General features: G+C 43.1%; 3 long non-coding RNA genes across 6 annotated transcripts; 2 read left to right on the top strand and 1 right to left on the bottom strand.

Annotated features, from left to right (window-relative positions):
• Positions 1–578: 578 nt before the first annotated feature.
• On the bottom strand, positions 579–2,183 carry LOC127185590 (uncharacterized). 4 transcript variants are annotated; one of them, XR_007830193.1, is made up of 3 exons: positions 2,116–2,183; positions 1,246–1,375; positions 579–801 (listed from the first exon to the last, which is right to left on the bottom strand). It is a non-coding gene; the product is annotated as an uncharacterized LOC127185590 (long non-coding RNA). The 4 variants fall into 4 exon arrangements; XR_007830192.1 differs by lacking the exon at positions 2,116–2,183 and adding an exon at positions 1,968–2,010; XR_007830190.1 differs by lacking the exon at positions 2,116–2,183 and adding an exon at positions 1,820–1,881.
• LOC127185589 (uncharacterized) lies at positions 808–2,880 on the top strand. Its single transcript, XR_007830189.1, has 3 exons — positions 808–956; positions 1,549–1,696; positions 2,141–2,880. It is a non-coding gene; the product is annotated as an uncharacterized LOC127185589 (long non-coding RNA).
• Positions 2,881–6,814: 3,934 nt separating this feature from the next.
• LOC127185040 (uncharacterized) lies at positions 6,815–9,227 on the top strand. Its single transcript, XR_007830176.1, has 3 exons — positions 6,815–6,870; positions 8,819–8,906; positions 9,065–9,227. It is a non-coding gene; the product is annotated as an uncharacterized LOC127185040 (long non-coding RNA).
• The last annotated feature ends 173 nt before the right edge of the window (positions 9,228–9,400 follow it).

Genomic DNA, 9,400 nt, shown 5'->3' with positions numbered 1-9,400 from the left:
TTGGCTGTACTGGGGATCAAACATGTGCACACTAGTGTATCTTGTACATGCTGGTAAAGTGCTCTGTAATAGCTACAGCGCCACCCTGTGGTGGTTTAAGAATAGTCTCTTTATCTGGGCTGAGCCAGCACGCAGTCCTTCTGCTTCTCAGTCCCAGTTACTGGAATTACAGGCATGTCCACTACCTCTGCCTGTGTTTGTGTGCACAGCTGCACTTGCCCCTCTTCCTAAGCATTGGATAAAGAAAGCAAACTTAAGTAACTTCTTTTGTCTTCAGCAAGACCTTTGAAATCAGATCCAGTCTGTTCTGTTTTGATTTCCAGAGTGCCCTGGAACTTACTGTATATAGCCTGGGCTCAGGATCTGGCAAGTGCTGGCAAAACCGCTATCTACCTCTACGGTTGTGAGTGCGCGTACTTCATTTTGCTGTAGTAGCATGCATCTATAGCACCTTATCCATTTGTATTGCAGCAGGAGGTTCCTAGTACTTAAGATCCTTAACGTAGTGACCGTGCACAGTGTTAACTGTCTTGTACATATTCTCATGTCCACAGTTGTGTCTTTTAGATCAGGACTCCTGTAGGCATCAAAGCAAAGGGGCTCATTAATAGAAAGCCTCTTTCTTGAGACTGTACATTGAAATGGTTCCAATATTGTCAATGGTCCTTCAAGTTACACTTATGCCTCTGATCATTCACATCCTCTTTGCTATTCACTTAAAGCCCCTTCCTGAAACTGCTTATGAACAGAAACGCAACTCGAGGGGCAGTTTTACCCTCACTTTACAGCACTGGTGTTGACCTATTAGGTCCCATTCTGTGGCTTGCTAATGATGTCTGATTGCATTTGTCCTTTCTGTTCACTACAGAAGGAAATCACTGCCCACTCTTCTGCCCGTCCCTTTCAGCAGGGATCGCACATGGCCAAACACCTTCATGGTGGTGTTGACCTATAAGGTCCCGTTCTGTGGCTTGCTAATGATGTCTGATTGCATTTGTCCTTTCTGTTCACTACAGAAGGAAATCACTGCCCACTCTCCTGCCCGTCCCTTTCAGCAGGGAATGCACATGGCCAAACACCTTCATGGTGATGTTGACCTATAAGGTCCCATTCTGTGGCTTGCTAATGATGTCTGATTGCATTTGTTCTTTCTGTTCACTACAGAAGGAAATCACTGCCCACTCTCCTGCCCGTCCCTTTCAGCAGGGAACGCACATGGCCAAACACCTTCATGGTGATGTTGACCTATAAGGTCCCATTCTGTGGCTTGCTAATGATGTCTGATTGCATTTGTCCTTTCTGTTCACTACAGAAGGAAATCACTGCCCACTCTCCTGCCCGTCCCTTTCAGCAGGGAACGCACATGGCCAAACACCTTCATGGTGATGTTGACCTATAAGGTCCCATTCTGTGGCTTGCTAATGATGTCTGATTGCATTTGTTCTTTCTGTTCACTACAGAAGGAAATCACTGCCCACTCTCCTGCCCGTCCCTTTCAGCAGGGAACGCACATGGCCAAACACCTTCATGGTGATGTTGACCTATAAGGTCCCATTCTGTGGCTTGCTAATGATGTCTGATTGCATTTGTTCTTTCTGTTCACTACAGAAGGAAATCACTGCCCACTCTTCTGCCCGTCCCTTTCAGCAGGGAACGCACATGGCCAAACACCTTCATGGTGGTGTTGACCTATAAGGTCCCTTTCTGTGGCTTGATAATGATGTCTGATTGCATTTGTCCTTTCTGTTCACTACAGAACGAAGTCACTGCCCACTCTTCTGCCCGTCCCTTTCAGCAGGGAACGCACACGGCCAAACACCTTCATGGTGGTGTTGACCTATAAGGTCCCGTTCTGTGGCTTGCTAATGATGTCTGATTGCATTTGTTCTTTCTGTTCGCTATAGAAGGAAATCGCTGCCCACTCTTCTGCCCGTCCCTTTCAGCAGGGAACGCACATGGCCAAACACCTTCATGGTGGTGTTGACCTATAAGGTCCCGTTCTGTGGCTTGATAATGATGTCTGATTGCATTTGTTCTTTCTGTTCGCTATAGAAGGAAATCACTGCCCACTCTTCTGCCCGTCCCTTTCAGCAGGGAATGCACACGGCCAAACACCTTCATGGTGGTGTTGACCTATAAGCTCCCATTCTGTGGCTTGCTAATGATGTCTGATTGCATTTGTCCTTTTTGTTCACTACAGAACGAAGTCACTGCCCACTCTTCTGCCCTTCCCTTTCAGCAGGGAATGCCCATGGCCAAACACCTTTATTTTTGAGCAGTCAAACTGTAAAACTGTAATGGCCACAGCCACATACCTTGAATGTTAGTGGGCATTAACTGGACATGTCTAGTTCCATTTAAATAAGATCCTAATCTCAGACCCTTTTGCAGTACAGCAAGGATCACTCATCCCTTGGCTTCTCCATCTTCCTGGGTATAGGATAAGGATATTCCGTGCTTTACACTCTCTTTAATTTCCAGGAGTGTCCATTACTTAATATTACTTAGTAATGTCTTAATATTTGTATAAAGAGTGTGGTTTTAGTTGACTGTGCTATGTCCCTTGAACATTAATGTAAATAATAGGGACATGATTCTTTGACTATAATGAAAATATCTGGGCAGTTAATGTGCAAAATTGCGGTTATCCAGAACCTTATTACTGTTAGGACCATTGTATCTCTTGCACTACTGCAAAGGATACTGTTTATCTCACAAGGTCCCTGCTAGTGGGCCATTAATATATACAGTGGAACTTTTCATTCGTCTTTGTCAGTAAACAAAGGTCATATTCCTTCACCTTTCACTTGCAGTACATCGGAGTATCCTGATCAAGCAAGGTTGCCTTCTTTGGACTGTTAGTGTGTGGCATGTATTATATATTATATGCATGCATTTCCTCCTGCTCTGTGCACTCAAAAAGGATCCCATTAACTTCCTTATCACCTTCAGCAGGAAGTGTTACTATAGACCTTCATTTGGAAAGTTCGCATGAACAAATAATAATGTCTGAGCACTTCTCTCGGAACCCCTGTGCCCTCTTCCCCTCTGCTTTACAGCAGAAAGAAGTTTTTACGAAGTGTCCTTCATTTGGACTTTAATGTGCATTAGTACAGCTGTCCATCGTTACCTTTGGAGTCGGATTTTACATCCTTCTACTCCTTGGAAATCAGAGGCACATTAGCAATGTGTGAGCACTTCTCTTGGGAATATTGGTATGGACACTACACTTGCACGTGTGGGCCTGTACAGCAAGCAGCAAAGGTTCTGAAGGTAGTTCTTACTAACTTGGTCTTACTAGCAGCCTAGGCCTGCTGAGGAGCAGAAACTATTCACAACCTCAGCATCTGGATAATTACTGTGCAAAAACATCAGACTTCTGTGCTGTCTTTGCATGCCACCAAGGCTGCTGACCAACTAAGCCCCCAGAATTACCATGCCCCCGCCCCCTTTGCATTAAGGCGGATGCTGCTGAGCCATTTAAAGTACCCAGAACTGTTTAATGAACATAGTGACTATGACCAATTGTTTGCTTTCTTTCCTAAACTTATTTTGGGGACTGTTAGTAGGCACAATGGCAGTTCTTGATGACTTATTTTCTACTCTGACTTGTTGAGCAAATGCCCTCCTCTAGTCTCCCATTGGCATAATAAAGTATGCTTATGCCCTGTACACCCAACAATGACCCATATTTCCATCCCTATTGCATTGCTCTAGTACATAAAATCCTAAATACTCACAATCTCACACTTTATACAGTCTTCCTTCTGCCCAGCCCCTAACTTGTCCGTGGACCAGTCTTCTGGATTACTAATTCTCACAGTCCAGTCGCTAAAGAAGACTGTATCCTTCCCAATCCCATTACTGTCCCTTCTGCCTCCTGGATAGGACTGACTGGACAACGCCCTTCTCTTGACTTAAAGTCAGCAGTCCCAGAAACCATCATTTTACCCACTTCAAATGGCTGCCACGTTTCCATTGACCTCTCCTTGGTCCTACCCCCACTGAACAGAGACACCTCCTCTTCCTGCATTGTCCTGAGTAATGTCAATGATTACTCAAAGCTACCTGTGTCATTAATGAACGCAGTAATGATTGATTATCCCACTTTGCACCAAGAGCTCCCTACTTTGATGTATTTATGCACATGGAACATCAAAAGCCGGCCAAGACTAGGTGGATGAACCTTCGTACTTTAACTTGCATTTCTTAATTACTTCAATACTAATTGTTGGTACATTCTAGGGCCAGGAACTAACTTCCTGCCTACCTTCATTAATGGCTTTATGTGCAAAATATTCCAGGCAAGTCGCCCAGCGGGCTTGATGGCCACCTTATATTTGGGGCTTTCCTTATATGGTATCAACTGAAAATTGTCTCCCAGAGAAGGAAGCTTTAGTGTTCCTCTCTTCCCTTCTTTCTCCTGGAGCCAACTGCCTGCTTAAGAAGCTTAAACTGGGTGCTGGAGAGGTGGCTCAGAAGTTAAGACCACTGGCTGCTCTTCCAAAAGTCCTGAATTCAATTCATGGGGCCTCACCATCTATAAAGTGATCTGGTGCCCTCTTCTGGCATGAAGGCACAATGCAGGCAGAACATTGTAAAATAAATAAACCTTTTTTTAAAAATGTAAGCTCATTTTTGTATACTGCTATTGTACAGTACGAACTGCCAGAAAGGTTGGTGATGTTTTTATTCTTTAGGAAAGGATTTGGATCATAAGGTAGAATCGATTATGCGATCATTAGCTTTTCTGAAGTTAAAATAGACGTTTTATATTATGTCTCTGGCAACCAAGCAGATTTTACTGAGAGTGCTGAGCCTGTGGCTAGATCACCACAACTGTTGCTACTCCAATACCATGAAAGCAGTTGTAGAGGAGACTGCGTAAGACCAGTATAAATTGGTCTATACTCAAGTTTAAAACACAAAAATCAAATCTTTGTGTGGCCTTTGGCGTCATTAACTTTTAGGAAGACAACTAAACTTTGTAACCTTGTCTGCATATTGAACACCAGCCCCTGCGTATTTTTAAAAGGTGGCTGCGAAAAGACTAGTCGAACATATCAAGTTGTCTTTGAATATTATTGGCCATCACATTTAGTTAATTCACTCTACTCGCCATTAAATTCTGGCAGTAGTTTGAAGCAGCTTGAAGAGAACCACCCTAACCTGGGAGCTTTATCTTAGAGACAGGGGATCTGTCTCCCCACTTTGCATTTTAAAACATATATGGCAAGATCTAGAGATCTGCCTAGTAAGAAAATCTTTCTCTGGTGTAAAAGGTGTTTTGCGGCCGCCGAGTATTTTTTTGTTTTGAAGTGTGTGTGTGTGTGTGTGTGTGTGTGTGTGTGTGTGTGTGTGTGTGTGTTCGAGCATGCGCGTTCCTTGAGTACCTGCTTGTGCAGTCACATGGTGATCAGACAACAATGGAATCTGATTCTTCTATCTTGTGGGTCCTGGAGACCGAACTCAGATCATCAGGCTTGGCAGCAAGGGCGTTTACCTACCCTCCTTGCCATCTTGCCAGACTGCTGCTGAGTAGTTAATGTGACATTGCTGATGAAAATAAGTCATCAGAACGGCAGGTCGTCAAAGTTATTGAAACAGGACAGTATTTTTCTGAGAAGGATACCAAGAACTTCACTCAGCTCAGGATCCAGTTACAGAAGACTCTGGCCGGTTAGAATACAGTAAGTGGTACTTTGTAGCTGCTAAGCTTTTTTTTTTCAGTAATTTATTTTATGTACATTGGTGTTTTGCCTGCATGTCTGTCTGTCTGTCTGTGGGGGTGTCAGATCTTGGAGTTACAGATAGTTGTGAGCTGCCATGTGGCTGCTGGGAATTGAACCCTGATCCTCTGGAATAGTAGTCAGTACTGCTGCTCTTAACCACTGAGTCACCGCTCTAGTCTCCCCACCCCATTTGACTTTTTTTCTCTTATGTGTCACCCACTGAAAAGTCCATGTGACTAAGAAAGTCAGTAGCTCTTCTCATCTTAGGCACAATGTGTGTGTGGGGGGGGGGGGCAAGGAAACGGAAAGATGAATGTTGTGTGCCCAGCCTTATGCCAGGGTACACCAAAATAAGCAGGAATGTCTTACGTAATTTCCTCCCCGAGATGACTGTAACATAAACACCCTTGACATCATTTTAGAAAACGATGGCCAAGTACTGTCTTATATGAATTGTATTTTAGCAAGTCTATGAGGGCTGGAGCTCATAATTTCTTAAAGAAGAAAGTGTGCTTGCTTTGCCCCAGTGATTCAGACTACTACTAGTGCCATCTGGGTGGTCTTGCTGATGATTTGAATGCCATCTGTTTTTAACCTCTTGGAAGCATGGGAAAATATAAAGAGTAAAGGACCCTGCCATTATACTTGGCTATATGCCAAGGGTGCAAAGGATGGTCCACTCAGTCTCAGAAACTTGAGCTTGGGAATTAAGCATAGGAATGGGGTATAGATTTGATAATTATGCTCTGCATTTCTGCCTCAGAACAGATGACTGTGGGTCATAGAGCTCAGAGATCATTTTGTAGTTTATAATCTATTCTTGTTTTGCCTGCATCTGTGTCTGTGTGAGAGTGTGGGTGCTGGGACTTAAACCCCTGTCCTATGGAAGAGCAGTCAGTGCTCTTAACTGGTGAGCCATCTCCCTCCCTAGCCCCAAGAAGTATAAGTTTTATGAGCAAACTTTGCTGTAATTTCTTTCTTTCTCTCTTTTAATACAGCGTTTCTCTGTAGCCCTGGCTGCCCAAGACTCTGTAGACCAGGCTGACCTCAAACTCACAGATGCACAGCCCCGCCGACGGAGTGCTGGAATTACAGGCATGCACCACCCCACTGGGACCCGCCATACAATTTTCAACAGGTACTTTAAGTTAAAACAACAAACGCTTATTCCTTTTTTTTCTAGCTGAAGAAAACATTCTTGCCCATAACAGTTAGACTTTTTGCATTTGCTTTCTTTTGCCTTTGTGCGCATGCAAAATGATTTGTAGCACCCTAACCATCCATTTTACCCCTGTGTAAATTCCCTCAGGGCTCGTTTCCCACACTCAAATGTTTACCATTGTCTGGCTGCCTTGGGAATAATGCATATTGAGGTATTGAATCTTTGGGAAACAAAAACCATTCTACTGTTTTTCTAACTCAAATGCAGTAATTCTTATGAATGAAACATTTTTTCAAGGAACAACTTTTTCTGAGTGTTTGGAAGCTGGGCTTGGTGGCCCACACCTTTAATCCTAGCACTCTAAGGCCAGCTTGGTCTACAAATAAGCTAGCTGTTAAACAGAGAAACCCTATCTCAAACAAAGCAAAACACACAAAACCCCAACCAAACAAACAAATAAACAAAAAAAGAATGAGCCTTCGGGCACTGCAGAGAAGGCTCAGAGCACTGGTTGTTTTCCCAAATTTTAATTCCTACCAACCTCATGTTGGCTTATAACCATTTCTAATGACAGCTGGTGCCCTCTAATGGTGTGCAAGCACACAAGCAGGCAAAATACTGTATAAATTTTAAAAACAAGCAAACAAAAAACAGGCAGCAAACTGTCTCTGTCATCTTCTCATTTGGAAAGCTACTAACCTGTACTCCCGGCATACTCAGGTAATTAATTTTATTCCTTCTCAAGTCTCTGGGGTTGAAGACCAGGTTGCTTAGTCTTACAATGAAGCTTAGTTGCTTAGGGCTTAAGATGTTTTTAGGTCTATATAGTTGTTTTAAGTTGATAGATATTGATTTACATTCAGAATTTTAGACTCACCAAGATAGGAAAGATGTTTTCTTCAAGGCTGTAAAATACAAATAGCCAAAACACTAAGAATGTAACATTTATATAGTTCCTAATTATTTCATAGTTCTTGGTGTAGTTTATTGTATATATATGCAATAACATAAATGTATATGTAAAACATAAAAATACTTAATAAAAAATTGTAAATAATTTTAAAAAAAGAGCTTTACCCCAAGCTGTCAATGGCTTGTCCCAGACTTTCAGGAATTTGTAAACCAAGAACCCAGTAGAACAAGTGGATAGGAAGATAGATGCTTATGAAGCACACCCTCATTAAGTGGTGGGAAATGGAAATGGTGATTGTGCAAAACCCTGTGACAGAACCAGACCAGCTCTCTGCATGTGCACTGCCATAAAGTAACTTAGCCCCTGCTGAGCCTGTGTCCTGCCTTCCCAGCCTAGTGAAAACCATTCTGCCTGCCCCTTACTCTTAGTGTACTGGCTCACCCCAGGAGAAAATGGCTATATTGTGTAGTCACCAGGGGTTTGTTACTTAAGTTTAAACAAAACACAGAAAGAAAATGCCCTCCCCCTTTTTTAAGGGGTGGGGTGATTGGAGAGATGGCTCAGAGGTTAGGAGCCCTGGCTGTTAATGAGTTTTTGGTGCCCTCTTCTGGTGGTAGGCATATATGCGTGCATGCAGGCAGTTCATCTTTTAAAGAAATGAAAGGTCAGCTGGGAGTGGTGGTGCTTGCCTTAAATCCAGCGGAAGCAGGCGGATCACTGAGTTCGAAGCCAGCCTAGTCTACAGAGTGAGTCCAGGACAGCCAGGACAATAGAAACAGAAAGGAAGAGAGAAAGAAAGAAAGAAAGAAAGAGAGGGTCTTTGAAATGTAGACATGCTTTTCAATTTCAAAGACTTTCATGATTCTTAAGAACTTGGGGATCCATGAGAATATCCACACCTGGAATTCTTACCACCAGTAGGTTCTTAACACCAATACAAGAAACACTCATCCATGAATATGGATATCATGTTGCTAATCATCAAACTATCATTTGGAATTTGTTTTCCAGGGAAGACTCTGGAGTTGGCTTTGTGCCCCTGACTCAAGAAGGATGGCCCGATTTTAGAGGAGTGATGGGTGCTGGACAGCATCCAAAGGTACTGGCTTGGGGTTGATTGTTTGGCTGACGGACTAATCTTTGCCCTTAAGGGTCTGATGTGTCGGCTTATACTTCCTAGATATTTCATTGTCTTTTATCAGCTGGGCTTTTCTCAACAGTTTTGTAATCTAATGAGAGCGTTATCTTTCTTCACAGGGACAATCCGACTCTGCATGAGACTCGAGGATGGCCAGCAGCTGATACAGGCTTCATTCCAGTTCAGCACACCTTTCCTTTTGAGACACTAGACAAGTTCCAGCTAATCGGAACAAATGACTTGCAGGCCACATGGAGAAAAGGGTACTTTGGCAACTTCCTATTCTTGGGTTTCTGTCCTATTTTAAGGGCTTTAATTTTCTGCAGCTTTTTTTTTTTAAAGCAGGACCAGCAATTCCTACACCAGTTTTTTTTTTTTCTTGCATGCAAACATGCATTTTAAACCCACCGTGTATTTAGTCTATTTTCTTTATTCTCAGAGATGGGCTCCCTGGG

The sequence above is a fragment of the Acomys russatus genome, chromosome X (genome assembly GCF_903995435.1).
Source record: "Acomys russatus chromosome X, mAcoRus1.1, whole genome shotgun sequence".
Lineage (NCBI taxonomy): Eukaryota > Metazoa > Chordata > Mammalia > Rodentia > Muridae > Acomys > Acomys russatus.
The sequence above is the reverse complement of the archived record's forward strand: the minus strand, read 5'-3'. Positions and strand labels throughout refer to the sequence as shown.